The sequence below is a fragment of the Macaca nemestrina genome, chromosome 9 (genome assembly GCF_043159975.1).
Source record: "Macaca nemestrina isolate mMacNem1 chromosome 9, mMacNem.hap1, whole genome shotgun sequence".
NCBI classification, from domain to species: domain Eukaryota; kingdom Metazoa; phylum Chordata; class Mammalia; order Primates; family Cercopithecidae; genus Macaca; species Macaca nemestrina.
In genome coordinates this window covers 29,875,975-29,900,197 of record NC_092133.1, presented here as the reverse complement: position 1 = coordinate 29,900,197, position 24,223 = coordinate 29,875,975, and the positions used below count along the sequence as shown (strand labels likewise).

The 24,223-nt window shown below is 50.5% G+C and overlaps 1 protein-coding gene across 4 annotated transcripts in view; it reads right to left on the bottom strand.

Annotated features, from left to right (window-relative positions):
- Positions 1-24,223, bottom strand: part of LOC105478319 (SH3 and PX domains 2A) — a 250,954-nt gene that overhangs the window by 169,436 nt on the left and 57,295 nt on the right. The window contains exon 1 of one of the 4 annotated variants that reach the window (XM_011735448.3): positions 11,988-12,008. The exons of the other annotated variants lie outside the window; for them this stretch is intronic. The gene's annotated coding sequence lies outside the window, so the exon portion shown is untranslated. Of the gene's footprint in view, positions 1-11,987; positions 12,009-24,223 lie in introns of those variants that run through there. 4 annotated transcript variants of the gene reach the window in all.

The following is a 24,223-nucleotide window of genomic DNA, read 5'->3' as shown; positions in this document are numbered from 1 at the left end:
GGACGGACGAGCCCAGCTGGGGCACATCTGTAACCCAAGAGGCCGGCTCCTCGCCCCTCCCAGAGGGTGGAGCTCCCAGCGACTCAGGCTTTCAGGCCCAAATCCTCAAACCTTCACCTTCTGCCCTTTCTGTCTAGCTCAAGAAAAAAGGGTGCATTACTACAAAAAGCTGGTGGCTTTCCTGACCCAGAAATTCCCCTTAAAAAGAGACAAGGACAGCCGGGCGCTGTGGGTCAGGCCTGTAATCCTGGCACTTTCGAAGGCCGAGGCGGGAGGATCACCTGAGGTCGGGGGTTCAAGACCAGCCTGACCACATGGTGAAACCCTATCTCTACTGAAAATACAAAAATTAGCTGGACGTGGTGGCGGGAGCCTATAATCCCAGCTACTCGGGAGGCTGAGGCAGGAGAATCGCTTGAGCCCAGCGGGCGGAAGTTGCAGTGAGCTGAGATCTCAGGATTGCACTGCAGCCTGTGCGACAAGAGTGAAACTCTGTCTCAAAAAAAAAAAAAAAAAAAAAAGAGAGGGAATGAGACAAGTCCACCCAGTCTCTGTGGGGACCATGCCAGATTGCGGGAAACCTCAGAATTCATTGGTTCATTCTACTTAGCTGAGGACTAAGCAGTCCCTGTGTTACATGCAGGGGACACATCAGCGAATATCACAGAAAAAGAGAGGGACAATAATGATAAGTGTGGTTTTTCTTTTCTTTTCTTTATTTTTTTGGAGACAGAGTCTCGCTCTGTTGCCCAGGCTGCAGTGCAGTGGTGCAATCTCGGCTCACTGCAACCCCCTCCTCCCGGGTTCAAGTGATTCTCCTGCCTCAGCCTCTTGAGTAGCTGGGATTACAGGTGTGTGCCACCATGCCCGGCTAATATTTTGTATTTTTAATAGAGATGGGGTTTTGCCATGTTGGTCAGGCTGGTCTCGAATTCCTGAGCTCAAGTGATCTGCCTGCCTCAGCCTCCCAAAGTGCTGGGATTACAGGTGTGAGCCACTGCGCCCAGCCTTCTTTTCTTTTTTTGAGACAGGGTCAAGCTTTTGTTTTCCAGGCTGGAGCACAGTGGCACAATCCCAGCTCACTGCAGCCTTGACTTTCTGGGCTCAAATGATCCTCCCACTTCTGTCTCCCGAGTAGTTGGGATTACAGGTGTGCACCACTCAGCTAATTGTCTTTTTTTTTTTTTTCCTGTAGAGACAGGATTTCACTATGTTGTCCTGGCTGATCTTGAACTCCTGGCATCAAGTGGTCCTCCTGTCCTGGCCTCCCAAAGTACTGGGATTACAGGCATGAACCATCATGCCCAGCCATTTTCTTTATGTTTATTCTCTTTGGGAGTTCACAGGGCTTCTTGAATCTGTAAGTTGGTAATTTTCATAATACTTAGAAAATTTGTGGCCATTTTAAAAAAAAGTTTTGTTTCTACTCCATTATAATTTTCTTCTATTTCTGGGACTATTAAAACACGTAAGTCAGAAGACTGCATATTGTACTACATGTTTCTGGAACTCTGTGTTTCTTCATTCTTTTTTCTCGGTTATGCGGATTGGATCATTTCTAATGATCTATATTCAAGTTAAGTGATCCTTCTGCCATTTCCATACTGGTGGTAAGCTCATCCAGTGAAATTTTCATTTCAATTATCGCACTTTTAAGTTTCAAAAGTTCTATTTGACTCTATTTTTTATAGTTTCCATTTCTCTGCTATCTGCTTACTCATTAAATCCATATTTTCCCTTAGTTATTTAACTGCCTTAAAGTCTTTCAACATCTGGGCCATCTCTGTGTTAGTTTCTAGTACTTTTTTATACTTATGGGTCATATTTTCTTATTTCTTTGACCACTTAGTAATGTTTCATTTTAGACTTGTCATTGTGGCTAATATGCTGTAGAGACTCTGGATTCTGTTATTTTTCTCTGAAAAGCATTGATTTTTGTTCTAGGAGCCAATTCAAGTACTGGTTAATCACCTTAAACTTATGTAGGCAGAGTTCTCTGCTTTCTTAGGGTGGATCTATGGAAAGTCCTAGGGATTTTCCAAGTACCTCTAACTTGATGTGACTCAACCTCCAAATTTTGTCTCCTCTGTGGATATTGTTAGGACTTATTCTTGGGTTTCATTAGGGTGAGTTTACAGTAGGCCTTACTTTAGGGTCTTACTTAGGTCCTTGCTCCTAAAACGCAGCCCTTGTGGTGTCCCAGCTGGTTGCCTGGAGTGTTATGCAGATTGGATCATTTCTAATGATCTATATTCAAGTTAAGTGACTCTTCTGCCATTTCCATACTAGTGGCCCCCCAGATAGGCCTGAAGGAACAGCCAGGAAGAGGGAGAGAGGAGACAGAGAGGACCTGTCCACCCTGGCAAGGAGTTGGGATGCATTTAGCTGGGACGTGGCTCATGCCACGCTGAGGAAGCACGGTGCCAGAACATACCCCGACTTTGAGAGGGAGCCCATTCCAGGTTCCAAAGTTCCTTAACAAGTCAAAGAAGTCTTCCTCGACCATTTTCTAGAAAACATGCGAGCCTTCACTACTTCAGGTCCCTTCCCAACCAGGCCTTTACCACATCAGCAGGATTCAGGAGTTGTCAGTCATGGTCCGTGATCTGAGTGGGAGCTGGGACACCCACATGGGCACAAGGGACTTACCTAGCAGCATTAGGTGAGTGTCAACCTGCTGAGTGGTATGAAAAGCCAGGTGATGGGAGTTTAGGAAAGGACACCATCAGTGTGGCTGCAGTGAGCAAAAGGATGTCTCAGAAGAGACATCAGAGCGAGGCCTTGAATAGAGAGCTGGGAAACGGGAGGAAGGCCTTCCGGAGGGAGGAATGGCAGGGACTCATGCTCGGAGGTGGGACTGTCAGGATTGCTACAGGAAGCAGCGGGATGGGAGTGATTTGCCTTGCTCATGGATTCCATGAAATGCTGCCGTGTGTTAGAGGAAGTGCTGGGATCCGGGGTGGGGGCCCCTGATCATTTATTCCAGTGACCTGAGGATGACCACACAGCTGGCACCAGGACTGGATGAGGGCAGATGCCTGATGTGCCACTCTCAGGGGGAATTAGGGCGCCCTAAAGCATCACCAGCAGTGTGACAAGATGGAGAAGTCATTTTCAGAACCCATCTCAAGGACGGCACTGCATGTGGCTGGAGTCTCTGGGATGGGGACTGGCAGGTGGGAGGTCTCACATGCCCGCTTGATAATAACACACACTCACTAAGCTGCTGTTTCCAGTGTCTGGGTTGCGGAAAGCAGAGCCATTTCCATTCCCAGGCTCTAGGGGAGCATCTGTTTCCTTGCCTTTTTTAGCTTCAAGAGGCCGCCCATATTATTTGGCTCATGGTCCCTTTCTCTGTCTTCAAATGATAAGTGTATAGGCTGGACACTGTGGCTCGTGCCTGTAATCCCAGCACTCTGGGAGGCCAAGGCAGGAGGACTGCTTAAGCCCAGGAGTTTCAGACCAGCCTGGGCAACATGGTGAGACTCCACCTCTACAAAATATATAGATTTAAAAATTAGCTGCATGTAGTGGTGTGCACCTGTGGTCTCAGCTACTTGGGAGACTGGGGAGGGAGGATCACTTGAACCCAGGAGGTTGAGGCTGCAGTGAGCCATGATCATGCCACTGCACTCCAGCCTGGGTGACAGAGCTAGACCCTGTCTCGGAAAAAAAAAAAAAAAAAAAAAGGGTATTGTGTTCATGCGTGTGTGTGTGTGTGTGTATTCTAACTGTACTTAGTTTGCTAGGGCCACTGTAACAAAGTACCACAAACTAGGTGTCTTAAAGAGTTTGATTGTCTCACAGTCCTGGAGGCTAGAAGTCCAGTATGAAGGTATGGGCAGGTCGGTTCCCTCTGAGGGCTGTGAGGGAGGGTCTGTCCCAGGCCTGTCCCCTGGCTTCAGGGATGTAAGTCATCTATGGCTTTCCTTGGTTTGTAAAAGCATCACCTTGATGTCTGCCTTCATCTCCACATGCTGTTCTCCCTGTGCGGGTGTCTGTCTAAATTTCCCCCTTTAACAGGGACACCAGTCGTGTTAGATTATGGAGCCACCCTACTCCCACATGATCTCAACTAATTACATCTTGATGACCCTGTTACCAAATAAGGTCACATACCAGAGGCTAGGACTTCAATATGTGAATTTTGGGAGGAACACATAAAAACTTCAACCCATACCATTAACACACATTAAAACGAAGCATAACCATTACAAGATAAATACCTGCCCGTATACTATGAAGAGTCTCTTCCTGAATCACAGTGGTGCTTGCACAACATTTTAGAAAATGTGAAGAAGAAAAATAAATGGTGCATAGCTAGGCAGCTCTGCATTCAAATCAGTTTTCTCATCTGCGAACTGGGGACAGGGACAGAACCTGATTGGTCAGGTGGGTGAGAGGATTAAATGAGATAATGTAGGTAAAGTGATTAGCACAGAGCCTGGCACTAAGTGCTCCATATACACCAGCTATTCTTATCATCCCTGTCACCATTACTCTTGTTACGACACCAGGCTGTGTCCCTCATGCCAGGGAAAGTGCTTAGGAAACTACAACCCTGAGGTCAGGGAGGCAGCAGGGAGACTGAGAGGGGCGGACGGGTCTGGGAAGTGTCTTGGCCTGGGCCAGCTTGGCTCTGGGCACCTACGGGCCCCAGGGGAGTTGCGCAGCTGGCATGCGTGGGCCAGGGTTGGGGAGGAGGCGTCTGGCTTTCCCAGCAGCTCATTCCATGCGTGGGGGCTGATGTGACATTTAACATGCTGGGCCTGGGAGGACAGCCCAACACCTGCAGTGAGATGTACACAGGGTGAATTAAGCAAAGACGTGCCGGAGGATGCAATCCCAGGGGAAATCCTCAAGCCACAGAAAGCCTCTCTGATGCCCAAAAGGTGCCCAAGTAGGCTGGCTACCCATGCCTGTCCCCAAACCTACCCCAGTGGGCTCATTCCACACACCCCCACCTGCTGACCCATGGCCTTTGTGCAGGAGAGAAAGAGCACTAGGTTGGAGTCAACAGAGGAAGATTCTAGTTCTAGCCTGCAAGAAGTTGCTGGGCAACCAGGGCAAGTGACTTGACCTCTCTGGGCAACCACAGCCTCATCTGTGAAATGCTGGACCTGCCTGTCTCCACAGGTGTTGTGAGGATCCAAGGAGAAGATGCAAGCAAGTGCTGCCAAATGCCAGAAGTCATTATTCCCATTAACTTCTCTGAGCCTCAGTCTATTCATCTGTAAAATGGGGCCATGCCTGTTTTTCCCCTCCATGGTGGCTGAGGTTAAAAAGGGAAAATGAATATGTAGAGTGCTTTAACACAGGCCAGGCAGAGGAAACCCCCAGAAGGAGGCACCTCTCTTGGCACTGTTTTACCGTTATTAGTGGTCTAGTTAGTAGTGGAACGCTTGAGGGCTGAAGTCAGAACTCCAGCTTATTCTTTCCTAGCTACATGACCTTGGCCAAGTCACTTAATCTCTTTGTGACCCCATTTTCTCATCTGTAAAGTGGGAGTAGAAACAGCACCCCATGGCACTGTGCAGATGAAATGAGAATACAGGTGAGCAGGTGTACTTGCCTTACTGTGAGTGCTAGATGGATGGGGTCACCAGTTTTAAGGTAAAGAGACTCCAGTGGTGTTTCCCTGATCTCTGATGCCCTCCTCCAGCCCTTTCTGCTTTCAGGGAGTCGCTCAGGGCCATCTGTCAGGCCCATCTAACCCTAACTGCCAACGGCTGTAAGGCCTTCTGGGTTTTTAACCTATAATTTCACACCGTTTCTCATCCTAAGGCTGTTGAGCTTCATCCCAACGCAGATCGCTCAGGTGACTTCAGCTCCCCTTGGCCAAGAGGGAAGAGCATAAGGCCAGGGTGGCAGAGCACCTAGGGAGCTAGTAACGAAAGCAGTCAGATCAGAGATTCTGCATGTGGCCAGCTCTGAGCCTGGCTCCTGGAGGAAGGAATAGAGTCTCCCCAGGAGTCACAGAATCTGAGGCATGGCTTCTTACTATGTTTTTGTTTTTGAGACAGAGTTGTTCTGTCGCCCAGGCTGGAGTGTAGTGACACAATCCCAGCTCACTGCAACCTCCACCTCCTGGGTTCAAGTGATTCTTCTGCCTCAGCCTCCCGAGTAGCTGGGATTACAGGCACCTGCCACCACGCCCAGCTAATTGCGGTATTTTAGTAGAGATGGGGTTTCGTTACGTTGGCCAGGCTGGTCTCGAACCCCTGACTTCAAGCGATCCACCCACCTCAGCTCACAAAGTGCTAGGATTACAGGCATGAGGCGCCGTGAGGGGCTGGCTTCTTACTATGGATGGGAGCTACACCCCAGCATCCTCCTGATACCCCAGTGTGCCACCCTGGCTGCTTGTGAACTTCCCTCCCTTTCATCCCTAGGAAGTGTGGGAGCTGTGGGAGCCTGGTGCTGGGGCAGGGAGGATGTACATGGGGCAGTGTGAGGGGCAGGGCTGCGAGGGTCATCTGAAACAGAGGAAGAACTCAGACTTTCTCCTCCAGGCAACAGGCAGCCCCTGAGGCTGCTGAGCAGAGGAGGAACACTGCTCCACTAGAAGTGGAATTCTAGGAAGACACATCTGGCCAGTACAGAGGATGGAGAGTGGTGAAAGAAACATCTGTGTGTGGGACAGCCAGCCAGAGGAATCCTGGCACCAGCCCAGGGCGCCAGTGGTGACACTCCGCAGAGAAGGAGGTCTGCCCAGATTCGAGGTGTTTTTTGGCAGGCTCCTCTCTGTGGTCACCCTGTTTCCTCCTGGGGATCTCTAGCCATCCCCTAGCCTTGCCAGAGACCACTCACAGGTTTTTGAAATTCCCTCTAAAGCTGCCTGACACTTTTCTCTCTCACACAAACTCCAAGGACCATCCAAAATACGAGGAGGCCCTGAAGAAGAGGGGAGGAGAAGGAAGGCAACCGGCTTTAACCTTTTCCTGGCTGAACCACACCCCTAGCCTCAGTTGTTCTTGAGTCATCCTCCAAATGGCCTAGAACTGTGGTACCCCAAGTGCCTTGGCCACTATGGGATCAAATTCAGAACGAAATCTGGGACAAAGAGAGCAGTTTTTGGCAAAGATGAAGCCAAAACAGACCCTCAGCGGTCCTGGGCCCAGGCCGCTGCTCAAGGCAAGGAGATTCCAGAACGAGCTCCCAGTGTGCAACCCTGATGGGCTTCCTGGAAAGGGAAGCCAAGTGGAACACTTCTAAATGACAGTCTAACATCCTAGCCTTTCTCCTTCCCTTCCCCAAGCATCTCCATTCCCCATTGTTTTCTCTATTCCAAATGGGTCAAGGTGCCCATAGGTCTCAGAACCTTCTTCCCCCAAAGTCTTGTCAAAAGGAAAAGCAAAAGAGTAGGCTACTGCAGAAGGCTGGGGTCAAGCAGGCAGAGTTCAGCTCCTCCCTGCAGCCTTGCCTGGTTAATAGGGAGCCCTGGGGCTGTGAACCAGCACCAGCCTCTTTGGCCTTCCCAGGAAATAACAGTGGCTGGGCCATCCTAGAACTCAGGAGAGGGCAATGAAAGCATCCTTGAAGACACTGGAAGCCACCACTGAGGCCCTGTGTTGCTGAGTGGAACCCTCAAAGGTCAGGCAGGCCCAGCAAACTCCAGCCAGAAGCACTGCCTGCACTAGGTGACTTGGAGAGTCACCTCCCCACTGCCACCCCTTCCTCCTCTGTTAGAAACTTCCTGGCATGAGAGACCAAGATACATGTGAAACCTCTTCAAAGGTCCAGGCAAGAAGAGTGCTAAGTTCGAACCAGTCTCTAACGTTGCTACAACTTGCTCCCCGATCTGCAGATTTCATCTCTGGCTTCACACCCTTTGTTGGCTCTCTGCTGCCTGTGGGACACGAGCCTATTCATGACCTCTGCTCGACTGACCTCTCTAGTCACATGCCCTGCCATCCTTGCTTGTCCGTCCCTGCACACTGCCTGGCCTGCCTGAGGTCTCCCCCAGTAACCTGCTGTTCCACCGCTCCTTCCTCCCCATCACTCCTGCAGATCGGTCACACTTCTAGAACTATGCTTACCATACTAGATTTAATGATTTGCTTATGAAACTGTTTCCTTCCAAAAGCCTGTCAGCTTCTTGAAAGTCATGTCTGTGCCTTGATATTCCCATTGTCCATCATGGTATCCAACACACACCTGGACCTATGACTAGAATACATTTCCCAGCCTCCCTTGCTGGGAGGTACAATCATGGAACTAAATCCTGACCAGTGGCTCGGGAGCAGGGTAATGTACCCCTCCCTTTGGCATAACCCACAGAATCTGCCTACAATCCTTCATATTCTCTCTTCCTTTGCCTGCTGGCTATATGTAAAAATCCATGCAGGATGGGGTCACCAGCTGGGGGAGTCTGAGTTCCTGAATGACTGTCTGGAGCAGAGCCCTCTAGTGACTTGTTTTGGTCTGGGACCTGTGCAGAAAATAAGTCTTTATTATGTTGAGCCACTGAGTTTGTTATACAGCAGTTAGCCTGCCCTGACTCATACAGAGGAGCTCAATCAAGGTCTATTGAAACAAACTAAAAGAGGGAAGGCAATAGAAAATGTAGATTCCTCCAGCGGGTTCTAATCTTAGATCCAATCAAGTCAGGCATCACATTCCCTACATGACTCAACTATTGCTGGAACTAAACCGTCACCCCTCTCCCACAGCCCTATCTATCAAACCCGCATGCACAGTGGTTAGAATGCCATGCTTTCCCCAGGAAGGACTGAGAAGGGTGGAGGACTTGCCAGATGGCCTCTGAAAGTCACTCCAGGTCAGTGAGCCACACCTCAAGATCCTGGTTTCACAAGCTTGTAGAAAGCACACAGAGACACAAAGCTGAATTGCAGGAAGGGGCCTCCTCCTTGCCACAGGGGCATCAACAGGCCCGACACATGACCCTCAAGCTCAGAGGAACCAATGATGGGAACCACCACCTCTCCAAGGCAGCACACGCCATTGCTGGGCAGCCTCTGGGAAGTGCTGCAACAGGGCTCCTCACAAAGCCCAAATTCACCAGATCAGATCCCCACCTCGTCACGAAGGGCTATGACCTAACAAGGGAAAGATCCCACTGGGATTGAAAGAAGAATAAGAGAGGAATGGAGAAGAGGGACTTCAAACATAGCCTCCCAATGTTCCACGCCAGTGCTACTCAATGCAGACTGTGGCACTGACATCACCTCAGAGCTTGATGGAAAAGCAAAATCTCAAACCCCAGGCAGACCTGCTGAATCAGAATCTGTCTTTTAGCAAGATTGCTCAGTAGTTCATGCGCACATGAAAATTTGAGAAGCCCTCATTGTTCTCTGCCATGAAGATTCCATCTAATCCTTGACAAGTGGATCCCAATAGTAAATCTAGCCCATAGGCAAAGATGGGCGCACAAGAGGAGGAACGGGAGCTAAATAAAACGTGCCTTTAAAGCAGAGGAGGAGGACAGCAGGCCTCTTTCTCCCATTCCTTCATGCCCAGCAGCAGCTCACTATGCATTCATTTATTCATTCCACAATGATTTCCCGAGCACACATATATGGCAGGCACTGTTCTAGGCATCGGGAAAACAGAAGCTATCAGCAGGCAGCATCCTGCTCTCTGAAAGCTCACATTCTGGGGAGAAGAGGAGGGAGGTGGGGAATGACACAGTAAACGACAGTTAAGAAGACAATGGGCTGGGCATGGTGGCCCATCCCTGTGATCCCAGACTTTGGAGGCTGAGGTGGGAGGATAGCTTGAGCCCAGGAGTTCAGCCTGGGCAACATAGGGAGAGTCCATCTCTAAAAAAAAAATAAAAAATAAAAAAATAGTAATAGGTTGCAATAAGTGTTTTGAAGACAGTAGAATGTGACAAAGTGACCACGAGTACATGAATGCATGACTGGGGGAGCTCTCGGATTCTGTGAGAGGTGCCATGTGAGCTGAGTCTGACTGCGCAGGAGTCAGCTCCTTGGGGACCTAAGGGAAGGGACTAGAGGCAGAGGGAACAGCAAGGACAAAGGCCTGGTGGCAGCACTGCGCTTGGTGCCCAAGGAGCAGGTGAAGCAAGTGAGCTGGGGTGCTGAGAACAAGCAACAGGAGGGTGGCAGAGACGGGTCTGGAAGGGCAGGCAGGGCCATGACCCAGGGCCTGGGGGCCAGGCAAGGAGTTTGGAGTTCATTCCAGAAAGAAAGGGAGTCTTCAGAAAGGTTCAAGGCCATGGTCTGCTAGGATAGGGTTTATGTTTTAGGAGGGCTCTGATTCATGGGAAGACTGGATTACGGAGGAGGTGACAGTGAGAATGTGGAGACCCCTGAGGAGGCTGTCTCAGCTGCCCAGGTAAGAGGTTGATGCGGGGCTGGACCAGGGTTGGGGCAGTCAATGGAGAGGAAGATGGCAGATCCGGGCTGTCTCTGGAGGGAAGTCTGAGAAGATGAGCTGAGTACGAGCTGACTTGCTGTTGGGCTGGTCATGGGACATGACTGGCCAGGTATGGGGTGGTCCCAACTGGGTTTGAATCCCTTTTGGCACCATAGATGCACATAGCAGCTGACCCAGGCACAAGTGTGCCCCGTACAGGTCTGAAGGTGTCAAAGCTGGCATCTGCTGCGTGGATGGCTTCCTCCCTGGTCACTCACGTCAGGCATTTATTTTGCCCATAGATGTCTCCTATAACTTCTTTTTGGAATCTCCTTAAGCCAAGGACTTCCCAGTGTTTCTTCACAGTGGGGAAAGGGGAGAACAAGGTGGAGCCCAGAAGGAAAAAGAGAGGAATCCCTACAGCTAAAAATAAACCTCCGGCAGTGTTGCCAGGGAAGCCTTGTAAAGCAGCCCCGCAGCGAGGCGAGCCACCGGGGCAGCCTGTGCTTCCCAGGCTCTGCTGCCAGACCTTCTGATGAGGCTCTCCTTGGGGGAAAAACTGCCTCCTGCCAGGGACCTGGGAAATGCAACAGGAAAAGTCCCCCCGCAAAGCTTGGTGTCTTCCAAGCCCACCCTGGTGCCCAGCTGCAGGCTGCTTCTCCAGGTGGCAGCCCAGCTGCTGACCCAGGTGATGGGCTCCTTTCAAACAGGGGGAGCTGCCCACCTGGAATGAGGTGCAGGAGGAGGAAGTGCAGGGAGAGAAGGTGCTGGCTACTCGGGGGTTGCTGGGGCACCTGTGTGCAGGCCTGCCCTTTTCCAGGCCCCGCCCTCCCTGGACTCCAGACCCCAAGAGGTCACAGAAGCAGGGGTCGCCCTAGCCTCTGTGCATGCCCAAGGTGGTCCTGTCCCACACCTTACCCACGTGGATGCCTGTGCCTGGAGCGCCTTCCCAGCCTACCTGAACCCCAGCCCTTCTCCTAGACCCACCTCTAGTTCCACTCCTACACACAGACCCGAGGCAGGAGGAAGGGAATGTAGTATTGACCAGACACCTCTTCTATCTGCACCATTTTATTTATTTAAAAAAGACGTATCTGAAGCAAATGTGGCAAAATATTCACATGTGTTAAATCTGGGCAGTGTGTCCTCTCACGCCTGTGATGTTATTTTCTATAGGATTGAAAACACTCATAATTACAAATAAACACTGGAGAGAAGCTGCAGCACAGAGAAGCACTGGCAGCGGCTGGCTGGAGGGCAGGGCAGTCCCAGTAAAAACTCGGGGGGTGCAGTGAGGAGGCAGGAGGATGGGTCTGCTGGGGTGGAGGAGGAGGAAGAGGAAGAGAAAGGGGAGGAGGTGGGGGAGGAGGAGGAGAAGTAAGAATGAGGAAGGAAGGGGAGAAGGGGGAAAACGAGAAGAAGGGAGTGGGGAGGATGTGGGGAGGGGTCCAGATGGCAGCTGGGTTTGGAACACACTGAGGTGGAGGTACACGTGTGGCTTATGCGCAGAGACACCTGGGAGCGCACAGACACTGGGAGCCGCAGCCCACTAGGTGTGTCTGCTTAGATGGGTAACCAGTCTGCAGGTCAGCTCGGGTTGCATCTGTCTCCAGCCCCTCAGCCCCACTCTGGACACCATGACTTACCCTTAGCAGATGCTCAACAAATGTGTTGAGGTGCTCACTCCCAACCCTTCCTTCCAGTTGATGGCAAAGGCTTGGACCAGAGAAAATGGTTGTTCGCTGAGAGAAGATATTCAAGGGCAAGCAAAGCCCTGCCCCAAGCCTGTTCCTGACGCCTACCTGACCTGGATCACTGACAGCGTGGGGGCCAGCCTGACCCTACAAGAGCCACTCCCTTTCCTGGGCACCTGCCCACTGCTCAGCTATTTCTAGCAGGAACAGCAATGGGGCAGGTGTGGCCTTAGAGGAACAGTTAGCACAGGAGTGGGCAGGGATTAGGCTATGGAACAGACAGATGAGACCCGGGGGACCCTCTGTCCAGAGAAGGGGAAGAGCTGGCCCAAGACTCCTGCCCTCCGTGCCCCTAACCCCACCCACAGAGACTCCAAACTCCGTTCTCCGGGGGTAGCCTGAGTGAGGGCTGAGGCCACTGCCAGCCCCTTGTACTCATAGGGCCCCCCCGGCACAACATGGCCCAGGGAAGGGAGGAAGCAGTCACTGCTCTGCTGGGAGGGGACAGAACAATGGCTGGCCATCATGGCTGCCCACAGGAGGCAGGGCAGCCTCCCCATCAGGTGCCAAGACTGCCGCCTGATTCCAAAAGGCACGAGCCACTCTCGGGACAGCTGCCTCCCCTTCCCCACGGTCTCCTGAGAGGGCAAGCAGCTTCCCTCCCCTGCAAGGGCTTCTGCCTTCACTAATCCCAGCTGGAGACTCCCATGCAGACCAAAGCAGGCTTCCACCTGCCCTTCTCCCAGACTCTGGCTTGGGATGCAGCCGCATCCTGGGATGAGACATGCAGACGAGACTGGCAAAGACAGAATCAGGGAGAGAGAAAAAGCCTCTGGGGAGGCTGACATGACAGCGTAGATGGAGGTGCAGGGAAAGGTCACAGGAACAAACAGAGTCACAGTCAGAGATGGGCTCAGAGACCTCAGACGGACACACAGAGAGAAACAGAGAAACTGAGGAAAGAGAGACAGACAGAGAACACCCCAGGGAGAATCCAAGACTCCTGAGCAGAGAAAGGAAACGAACATACAGAAACTGACCATTTCTTTCTATGCCCAGCCCCCACCTGCCCCTCCTGCTCTGTAGGTGAAGAAGGCTGAAGCCTTCTTGGCAAGGAAGGGAAAGGACTCCTCTCCTATTCGAGGTGTGGGGCCTCCCAGGCTGGCTCTGCAGCACATCAAAGTGGCAGCAGAGAGGAACGGCTTAGCGCATGGATTCCAGCACCAGACTGCCCAGTCTGAATCCTGGCTCCTCCACCTACCTATGGTGAGACCTTGACATCCTATGTGACCTGAGTACCCTCACCTCCTTTTTTAAAAAAGGGGGAATGTTGGGGGGTGGTGGCTTGCACCTGTAATCCCAGTTACTAAGGAGGCTAAGGGAGGAGGATCACTTAAGGCCAGGAGTTTGAGACCAGTCCAGGCAACATAGCGAAAACCCCCATCTCCACAAAAAATTTAAAAATTAGCCCAGCATGGTGCTCGGGAAACCCAGAACAAAACGAGCCTGTCTCCCTGGGGAGCAAGGCAGGCTGGCCTGCACACTTGCAGTCCCAGCTACTCAGGAAGCTAAGCTGGGAGGATTGCTTGAGCCCAGGAGGGAGGCTGCAATGAGCTATGATTGATTGTACCACTGCACTCCAGCCTTGTGACAGACTGAGACCTCTTTTTATATATCTATATTTTTATATATAAAATTATATATATATAAAAATAAATTTTTTAAAATGGGGGAGAGTGGTGGTGCCTACATCCCAGGGTGGGCTGTAAGCAGTTCAGGGGTGATCATGGAAAGGATGTGGGACAGGGCCTGACACAAAGCAAGCACCAACACGGTTCCTGCAGAGAGTCTCCCCAGTCTGAGGGGCCACCACTGCTCCCCAACCTCCCCTGCCTGAAGAGGAGCAAGTCAGGTTTGTCCCTAGGCTCTTTCCTTCCTTCTTGCCCTTCCTGAGCTGAGGAGAAAGTGCAGAGGTGAGAGAAGCCCTTGGCCGCTGGGACTGAGGTCGCCTGCAGGCACCACCAGCAGCTGTGACAGGGAGCTCCTCAGGCCCCAGTGTCTCCTTATCCCAACACTCCACAGTTCTCAGTCTGGCTTTGCATCGGATTCACTTATCAAGTCAGTCTGAACTCCAGACACAGGGACCCAGCCCTAGACAGTCAGATTCAGGAGGCTGGTGGGGAGCAGGAATCTGGATGCATTTTTAATCTGGCTCGCAGGTGAACCCAGATCACAGGTGATTCTAACACCCAGCCAGGGCACAGGCCCATGGCTCCAGCCTGCACCCTGGTTCTTGACTACACAGCCAAGAAACCCAGGTGTTCCAAACTGTCCCAACTGCCAGATTCAGGCAGCAGCTAACTTTTCTCAATATGCACCAAAAATATATATAAAGTAATGGATAGAGTCCCCATTTTGGAGTCCTCCTACACATTTTACTCAAAACTTTGGCACTCTGCCAGATTGCCTGGCCCAGTCTCTTCTGTCTTGGTCCCCACCCTGTTGCACTGCTGGATGGATTGGGGGCAGGCACACACAGAGGGGTTTCCCTCCACCCTCCCACTGAGGATTCCTCCTCAAAGGTTCCACGATGAGCAGTGAAGCCCTGGAAAACCCAGAACAAAACAAGCCTGTCTCCCTGGGGAGCAAGGCAGGCTGGCCTCCACCAGGGCTGCCCTCGGGAGGGGCAGTCGGGACTGTCTCAGCAGGAAGAATGGCCGGCTTGTCATCCACCCAAAGACCCTCTGCCAGCATCTCAGCTCCAGCCCAAACACCAGCCTCATGCTTCCTGTTTGGCAAAAAAACAAAAAAACAAAAAACCTTTTTGAACAAGGTATATCTAAATGGACCACATTTCTGGGCTCTTCCTGAGCCCCCCATCCAGCACTGAGCACAAGACTGCCAGGGTGGGTGAACTGGCCACTTCGTTTACTGAGCACCAGATCAACGCTCCGTCATTAGCAGATAGTGCCAAACCCTGGTGGCTTTGGGGTCTGTCTCCTCGCCAGCCCCAAGCATTGATTTACTGCAGCTTGGAGGTACCCAAGACCCTTTTGTGGCTGGGAAGAATGTTCCCCTAATCCAGGCTGGGCACGCATTGTGTTCACAGGAAGGATTGTGGAGCCCCTTCTCCTCTCCAGGGGTACCAGAAGCAACACCAACAATCTCATAATAATAATGCTTCACAGCTGCTCCAGGCATGACGGCAAGGCTTTCCTGAGGCTCATCTTCACATCCCACAACAACTCTCATGGGACGGGTTCTACAAGTACAGCCCTTTTGCAGATGGGAAGGTGGGGACTCCTGGAGGGCAACTCAGGTTCACACAGCTGGTAAAGGGGCAGGCCAAGGCACAAACCCAAATAAGCCTGGCTGATAACACAGCCTGAACCTTCCATCTCTGGGAGATGCTGCCCTTACTTGGAAAGTTGGCAATTTGGCACCAGGACTCCCACAAGTCCTTTGGAGAGCCTGATGTCATCCATCTGTGGAGGTCTCTGGGAGATATAAAATCTTTTTTCCTTGGCTTCAGCTAAATTGAGGATATAAAGGAAAATCTCCAATTTCCCAACTACTTCCACAATGTTCTAATCTAAACTAGTGTCCCTGAGGCCGGGTGCAGTGGCTCATGCCTGTAATCCCAGCACTTTGGGAGGCCAAGGCAGGCGGATCACCTGAGGTCAGGAGCTCGAGACCAGCCTGGCCAACATGGAGAAACCCCATGTCTACTAAAAATACAAAAATTAGCTGGGCGTGGTGGCGGGTGCCTGTAATCTCAGCTACTCGGGAGGCTCAGGCAGGACAATTGATTGAACCCGGGAGGCAGGGGTAGCAGTGAGCCGAGATCATGCCATCGCACGCCTGGGCGACAGAGCAAGACTCTGTCTCAAAAAGTAAAATAAAATAAACTAGTGTCCCTGAGACACAGGGATGGCAGCCCCTAAAATCATCAGGAAGCTGAGGTCCAGCCTGGGGCGGGGGCTGCCAATGAGGGAATCAATGCAGCTCACAACCCCTGGTCACTACGCTGGTAGCAGATTGCCTCCCAGAGGGATGAGTAACTCTATCTTCCCTCAGAAAAGCCCACAGCTCAGGCTCCCATAGCTTACCTGACTGTACCACATGCCTCATTCCATAAGAGTCAAAAACAAAACCAGCTGCTGCCATTGCCAGTGGGGGAGGATGTGGCGGGGTGGGAGAATCAGGATGCCAAGACCTTCAGGCCCTAGATCGAAGCTGCCCCCACAAGCCGAAGGGAATGCCCAGAGCATGCAGGCATGATGCAGGTGGTCTACATCCCGGGCTGCCCACTTAGTGCGGCAACACCCGTTCTGTGCATTCCACCCTCATGCTCTGCCAGCTGAGGGTTCTTTCACCCAGGATGACCCTGGATTTTCCCCGTGGGGTCCCCAGCACCATGCGTGGAGTCAGGCACGTAGGTAGTGCTCCTCCAGAGGTGCCAGGAAGCACTTGAAATTCCCACCAGCAGGAAGAGAGTGGCCTGGTCACGCCTAAAGCTTCACAGCGTGTGTATACACACACGCACACACACACACATGCACACACACATGCACGCACACACAACACTCACCTGGCCACCACCAAAGATCCCCCTTCCCTTCATTCTCCAGTTTGGAGGGGGGCACTGTCCCCCAACACACTTCCCAGACAACTTTCCTGTTGGTTATCCAAAGAGGGGTAAGATGGGGGCCCGGTAGGGGCAAAGTAGAATTTTCTAAGTTGGACCTTTGGGCCTCGGACCAGAGGAGGAAGGAGGTGGCAGAGGCAGCAACTGCATTCCAATGCCTCCCTGACGTGACACCCAAACACACCCTGACATGTACACCAGGAAAACAAAGTGTGCAGCTCTGAGCAGTCATGCAGGTGGTGTGAGCTGACTCTGACACTGCCCCTGGCAGAGATGGGGTTTATTATTCAACAATGAGAGAGACAGGTGACGGTGCAGGAGAGGTAGGCTGAGCTCCAGGAAGCAGCTGAGGCTGGGAGGGAGCCATGAGCGACCTTTCTGGGATCTAGAGAGAAGTCTTCAGCTCTTTGCAAAGGCAGCTTCTGTCTAGGGAGAGTGAATAGTTCCCCATCCCTCCCTCCAGGGGCTCTCAGTGAGGCAACAGAAGCTTCCTGCCTCCTCAACCAAAAACACAAAGAGGACTTCTGAGTGGAAGGCTAGGAACCCAGATTGGAGTGAGCTAGAAGTGAGAGCATCGGAGTTCTAGTCCTGCTGTCACTTGCTGTGATCTTGGACAATCACTCCCCACTTGGGACCTCATTTCCTCATCTGTCAAATAAGGGAAATGGACAAGATGAGAGGGTGGCCAGTTAGTTTCATCTCAAGGTGCCATTGCCAACTGATAGGTAGTGACTTCCTAAAGATATTCGGTTTTGTTTTTTACAAAGACTCTGAGATCACATCTGGGCTCGTAATCAATTAACAATGTCTGCCATGGGTACAGGATGGGAGAATGCCACGATCAATTAGTGATGTCTGCTGTAGGCATGAGTGGGAGATGGCAACATGAGTGTCAGATACTTGTCATCCCACTAGATAATCTCTAAGGGCTTTCTGGTTGGAAAACTTACAGTTCCACCACTGATTTCCCAGCGGACATAGTTAACATCAGTTGACAAACATGGACCTCCCATATTGTGCTATTTGCACACAGCTGATTTCTCTCCCTGAAAGGGACATTCTCAGCCCTGCTGGACAGTCACTGGGGGAGCAGTGACATCCCCAAGACTCCTAGTGCTCACATTCACAAGACATCACCCAGAAGTTTAGAGCCAATGAACAGTGCCAAGGTTTGACACCCAGAGGACATCATTCCAGCTTCTTACAATTTTCCCCAGTTTACAAAAGAGCTTCCCATGCTCTATGAAAATCCCACATTGATCCCATGGAGAGGCTGGGGGTGCAGCAAAGGGCAGAGATGACTTTTGATTTTCTAGTGCACAAATGAGGGTCTGATCTGACAGGGCCTTGGGTCCATCAGGAACAGGATTTGGCCGAACACCCTGTGAATACTCTGTGAACACCCTGGGCCTGGATCAAATGCACACAACCATCCAAAATGAGGCTCACAGAGTGAGTCCTCGTCTGTATAGGAAAGGCGTGATTTCCCGCGCACACCTACAGCACGGTGCGTATCTGACAACTCCCAGCGGCTTCAGTGTCACACAAGCTCCCCAGCTCTCTTGATGTCCACAGGCTCTGGCTGGGTGGCAAGTTCTCCCGAGGGCAGGCCCTGATGCAGTGGTTCTCAGGGCCCCAGTTCAGCCCTCTGGGTCTTATTTTCCTTTATGCACAGATATGCAGAGACCTCTCCTAGATGCTTTATCCCCGCTGCCACTACCTTCCTTCCGTACCTCTCTCCATCTGTTTGGAACCAGGTCCCGAGTTGCTCTGGACCTGAGAGGCCCCCACAAACATAAGGGTCTTCCTAAACCCACAAGGTTGGGAAACTGCATGAGAAGTTGCAAACTCCATCTGCTTAAACGGCAAAAAAGATCAACCCAAACTTTTCCTAACACCCTCCAGCCGGACCCCAGGTTACCCCAGGATTCAAACTCAATGGTAAGTGGCTTTCCCATCCTGAGCCTGCCCAGAGGTGCCAGTTCACCCTGGTCTTCCTCTCCCAATATTCCACAACCCCCTCACCTGCCAACACCATCTGCCAAAGGAGAACTCAGGAGAGGCAGGAGGAAGCTGGAGTTCATACTCAGGCCACAGGCACAAGTTGAAAGGGGCGCTGGAGCCCAGCCAGCTCCCAGGTGGAGCGGAGCCAGCCAGGGAATCCCCAAGAGCCGATGGAAGCTCCACAAGGCTCCCCTGGAACCCCTCTGTGTTCCTTCAGGAATCAAAGATGCCTCTTTCCAGGAGCCAGGGAAAGCTGTCAACTAATAATTACTTTTTAAAAAACAATGTTTTCCTAACAGCACTGTTGGAAGGTAAATAGGTTTGTAGTTAAACTTTGGAGGTGAAAAGCATTTATCCAGAGAGCCGTTAACACTGCCTTCTGCCTCTCTTGCCTGGAGGCAGACCGAGCTATTTGGTGAAAGTGATGTCTATATTAACGGGGCACAGGAAGAAACCTCTGTCTCTAGATGGAGTGGGGCTCTCTGGCTTTTTGAAGTTTTAAGCTTCTGAGGGCCTAATTGGTGACATTTCAGCTTCCCTGTCTACAGTCTCTGTGCCAGTCCTATCCTAAGGGCTTTCTTTATATGGACTGTGTCATTTTATTTTTCCTGTTACCCAGTGAGGCAGTTATTACTATACACCCCATTACACAGATGAGAAATCAAGCAGAGAGAAGTTAAATCACTCATCAAAGCTTAGACAGTAAGTGCTGGGGCTGGTCTTGAAACCCAAGCGCCCTGGCCCCGGGGCGCATGCTCTCAGCCCCGGTGCCCCAGCACCACACAACTCTGAGTACAGTTTCATCATGACACAAGAACCCCCGCCCAAGTGCTTCCTGCCTCAAAATGTAGCTTGCAGATTTTGAGTAATATCGGAATACAAGATTCCAGTTAGACAAGATAATTTGGACAGGTCCCTGGGGTTGGTTGTAATGGGATCTAACCAGTTTACATTCCACAGGAATTATCTAGAATGATGGTCCAGGAAATATGAGGTAATGTGATTTTTATAATGAGTTTCATGTTCTCTTTGTTAGATATGTTCTTATGTTTATTTTTTTCACCTGTGCTTTCTGTCCTATTATACCATAATGAACAGGATAGACATATTTTATTTTTTACTTCCCACCTACCCAAACTCCCCCCATAGGCGTCTCTTTAACTATTCAATATTAATGTTGCAAATAATATATGAATACATTCTCCTTTTCTTAAAAAGTAAAACATTAAGATAAGGTTCCTCCTTGATCAAGCCCTTCCTCCCACTGATATCTCTAACCACCCATCTAGAGATGACTCTGACACCAATCTGGAGTACAGCCTTCTAGATTAAAAAAATTTACATTCATATGCTATATATGTACCTGCAAAATATATATCTTGTTGTTGGGTTTTTTTTGTATAATTATTATCATACTATAAATACTGTTTTGAAACTTGCATTGTTTGTTCAGAATGTTTCTTGGAGATCCACCCATGGATCAGTCTCGTTTGCTTTGACCCCATTTTTGCCCCTGCAAACAACATGAGGCTGTCCGTGCCTGCCTGGGACCAGTGACTGACCTCAGTCAAGGCTGATGTGAGCATTCACCATGACCCATGCTCACCTCATTCTGGAGCTGGCACTGCCACACTAGGTGTGCTGGAACTCTCTGCAATCCTTGGTACAAGATCATTCTTACAACTTAGCAGGTTACCTCCCCGGGCTGTGGCCTCATCGCTTTAGTCTAGGGTCAGTGATGTCGAACAAATTCCCTCAATGACTAAAAGGCAGAGTGCCTGCAGAAGAGACACTTCCTCCTCTTCTCTGCTTTTGGATTGGTTCTTGGCACACACTGGGATCACCCCAGGCTGATCTCAGCAGAGGCCTGCTCTGGATATTAAACCAAATGAAAGCCTATATAAATTTAATGAATAGAAAAATTAACACAGTTTGTTACCTGCAAAGTGAGGCACTTGGAATAAGGACCCCTCTAACTCTAAAAATGCAATGATCCCATCAAGCTCCATAAGTGATATCAGTACACACTCACATCCATATACACATTCATTCCAAGGCTGGTTATTAGTGATTCAGGAATTATAATTTTTTCACCCATCATGAGGTGAGCTATTGGAGAGCTGGAAAGTGAGTGTGATCCTGGGGTGGGGTGCATGGGTGGAGAGTCTGGAGAGATGAACAAGGAAGAGAGAGAAAAGCTCGTCAAAATAGGTTAAGTCCTTCAGAGCCAATGAGCAAACCTGAAAACCCCTCTTAACTCTATCTTCCAAGTGGTGCGGGGGAAAATAAAGGGCCTCTCCCAGCTCTGATCAAATATTGACCCTGTGCACTCGCTGGCCAGAGTTCAGACTAAAGCACCAGCAGCATGGTGGAGTCGGTGTTTGCAGAGCAATTACTGTAGCCCAGTGCCTTGTAGGTCAGGTTGTGAAACAACCGTCTATGGAGCCAGGGCTTCAGAGAGCCTTCCGGCCCCTCCTCAGGGGGACCGGGAAGGAGCTGTGCAAGGAAATAGACAAAGGCTGGAAACGTGGTCCAGCCACCGGTGAGAAAGCAACTGAAAAGGGCATCTGCCACCCCTTCTCCCACCTCAACTGCACCTCCAAGCAACCCAGGCCCTTCATCACCAAATGGGCCTCGACATCAGGCCCTGTCCTGGTCAGCTTCCCCTGGGACAGGTCCTTTTCCTGGTCAGATAGGGCTGAGTGGTGAGTTATTTTTAGAAGAAATCAATTTCCACTTGGAGACTAAGAGCCTCACCTCTTCCCTGTTCTTCACTTGACATCTGAAAGGCTCTTAGAAGCCCTCTCGGGAAACTGACCTGGTTTCCAGAAGAAGTGTTTGGAATAGCTGCTGAGCTGAAATGCTCTAAGGATGGGCAAACTGTGCAGGAGAATAATCTCCCTCTTCTTGCCAGGGCCCTAGAAGATTTCAGGGGACAACTCGGGGAGGGGCTGGGAGGTGACAGATCACTATAAGGTGGCCAGAAAGCTGGCTCAAGCTTGTTGTGTGTTCAAAGTTTTCTAAACTACCAGTCTAATAGAATTTTCTGTGATAATAGAAGTGTTCTATATCTTCCCAACACACAACCACTAGCCACGGCCGCCACTGAGTACTTGTGATCCAGCAAGTGCAGCCAAGGAACTAAACATTTACTTTTATTTCATTTAAGTTTAACTTTAATATAAGTAGCCACATGTGGCTAGTGGCTACCTCATTGGACAGTACAGCTTTAAAGTCTCCGTACCTGGGGGTTCTGAGTGGGCAGCCTGTGTGTGTGTGTCTGGGTCTGAAGGCTCATGGCAGGAGATATGGGGAGAGAAGAAGGTCTGGGGAAGAACAGAGGGTGTTATCCTGGTGCTCATGGGTGGATTTCAGGCAGGGTATGAATAACCAAAAAGATTATTAGAATTATAGATGCACATTCATGCACTTGTCTGGGGAGAGAGTCTTTGGCTTTCATTAGAAGCACAAAAGAGTCTCTGATCTCAAAAGTAAAATATGATAAAATAACTCACTGATGTTTCAGATAAAACTCACTGCTTCAGGAAGCCTGCCCTGATCCCAGAGTGTAAGGTTTCCCTATAATATGTCTATGGCACCTTCCTTTGTTACATCTGGAATGGCGTAAAACAATATTGTTTGTCTTTGTTTTTTAACTAAAATCTGTCTTCCCTCACTAAGCTGTGAGACCCATAAAGGCAGGAACCAGATCTGCTTTGGATCATCAATGTGTCCCAGAGCTGGCACACTGCCTGGATTTACAAGGCAGACACTTAATATTGGAAGGATGGGAGGAAGGAAAGGAGGGAGGGAGAGGGAGGGAGGGAGGGAGAGGGAGGGAGGGAGGGAGGGAGGGAGGGAGGGAGGGAGGAAGGAAGGAAGGAAGGAAGGAAAGAAGGAAGGAAGGAAGGAAGGAAAGAAGGAAGGAAGGAAGGAAGGAAGGAACGAACTAGAGACATATTTTACCCTGATAAGGATTCTCAAAAAATAACCAAATCCCCCCCAAACTAGAGTGTGGGTGTTTGGCTATGTCACCCTAGGCTGCTGTCACTAATTAAGACCATATGGGGGCTGGGTGTGGTGGCCCATGCCTGTAATCCCAACACTTTGGAAGACCGAGGCAGGAGGATCACTTGAGCCCAGGAGTTTGAGACCAGCCTGGGCAACATAGTGGGACTCCGTCTTTACAAAAAAAAAAAAAAATTAGCTAGGCCTGGTGGCATGCACCTGTGATCCCAGCTACTTGGGAGGCTCAGGCTGGAAGATCTCTTGAACCTGGGAGGTCGAGGCTTCAGTGAGCCATGATCACACCACTGCACTCCAGCCTGAGTAACACAGCGAGACCCTGTCTCTAAAAACTAAATAAATAAATGTTTAAAAAAAAAAGAGAGAGAGAGAGACCATATGTGCCTGGCCATGGGCATGTTCTTTGTTCCCTCTCCCAAGAATGCTCTTTCCATCTGGGTGCGGTGGCTCAAGCCTGTAATTCCAGCACTTTGGGAGGCGGACTCACGAGGTCAGGAGATCGAGACCATCCTGGCGAACACGGTGAAACCCCATCTCTACTAAAAATACAAAAAAATTAGCCAGGTGTGGTGGCGGGTGCCTGTAGTCCTAGCTACTCGGGAGACTGAGGCAGGAGAATGGCATGAACCCGGGGGGCGGAGCTTGCAGTGAGCAGAGATCGCGCCACTGCACTCCAGCCTGGGCGATAGAGTGAGACTCCGTCTCAAAAAAGGAAAAAAGAAAGCTCTTTCCTCTTCATCTCATAGCATGTTGCTTATACCTCAATCTAGTATTTTTTTCATCTGCAGTGGACTTAACTGCTTCCAAGTTTGCCTTCCCCACGAGATGTAGACTCCTGCAAGGAAGAGATCTCGTCCTTCTCAAAAGTGTGTTCCTCGGCCTGCGCCACTTCTGCTCTGTACAAAAGCTGCTGCCTTGGGGGCCTTAGCACAGGCCCATCCACTCTTACCTGAAGCCTGGACTATCTTTCTACTTCCACCCTCGCCTCTCACACTCAGCCAGGCTGGGACTCCCAGATTCAGCAAGTGAAAATACAGGATGCACAATTAAATTTGAATTCCAGATAAACAACAAATAACTTTTTTTAGTGTAAGTATATGCCATGCAATGTTTGGAACATTTTTTTTTTTTTTTGAGCTAGGGTCTTACTCTGTTGCCCAGGCTGAAGTGCAGTGGCACAATCACAGCTCACTGCAGCCTGGACCTCCCCGGCCTCAAGCAATTATCCCAGCTCAGCCTCCTGAGTAGCTGGAACAACAGGCGCATGCCACCACATTCGGCTAATTTTTTTTATTTTTTGTAGAGATGGGATCTTGCCACATTACCCAGGCTGGTCTTGAACTACTGAACTCAAGCAGTCCTCCCGCCTTGGCCTCTCAAAGTGCTGGGATTATAGGCATGAGCCACCATGCCCAGTGTCCACCCTTATTCTGAAAAAAGCATTTGCTGTTTATCTGAAATGTAAATTTAATTGGACATCTCATATTTATCTGGCAGCCCTAATCCAAGG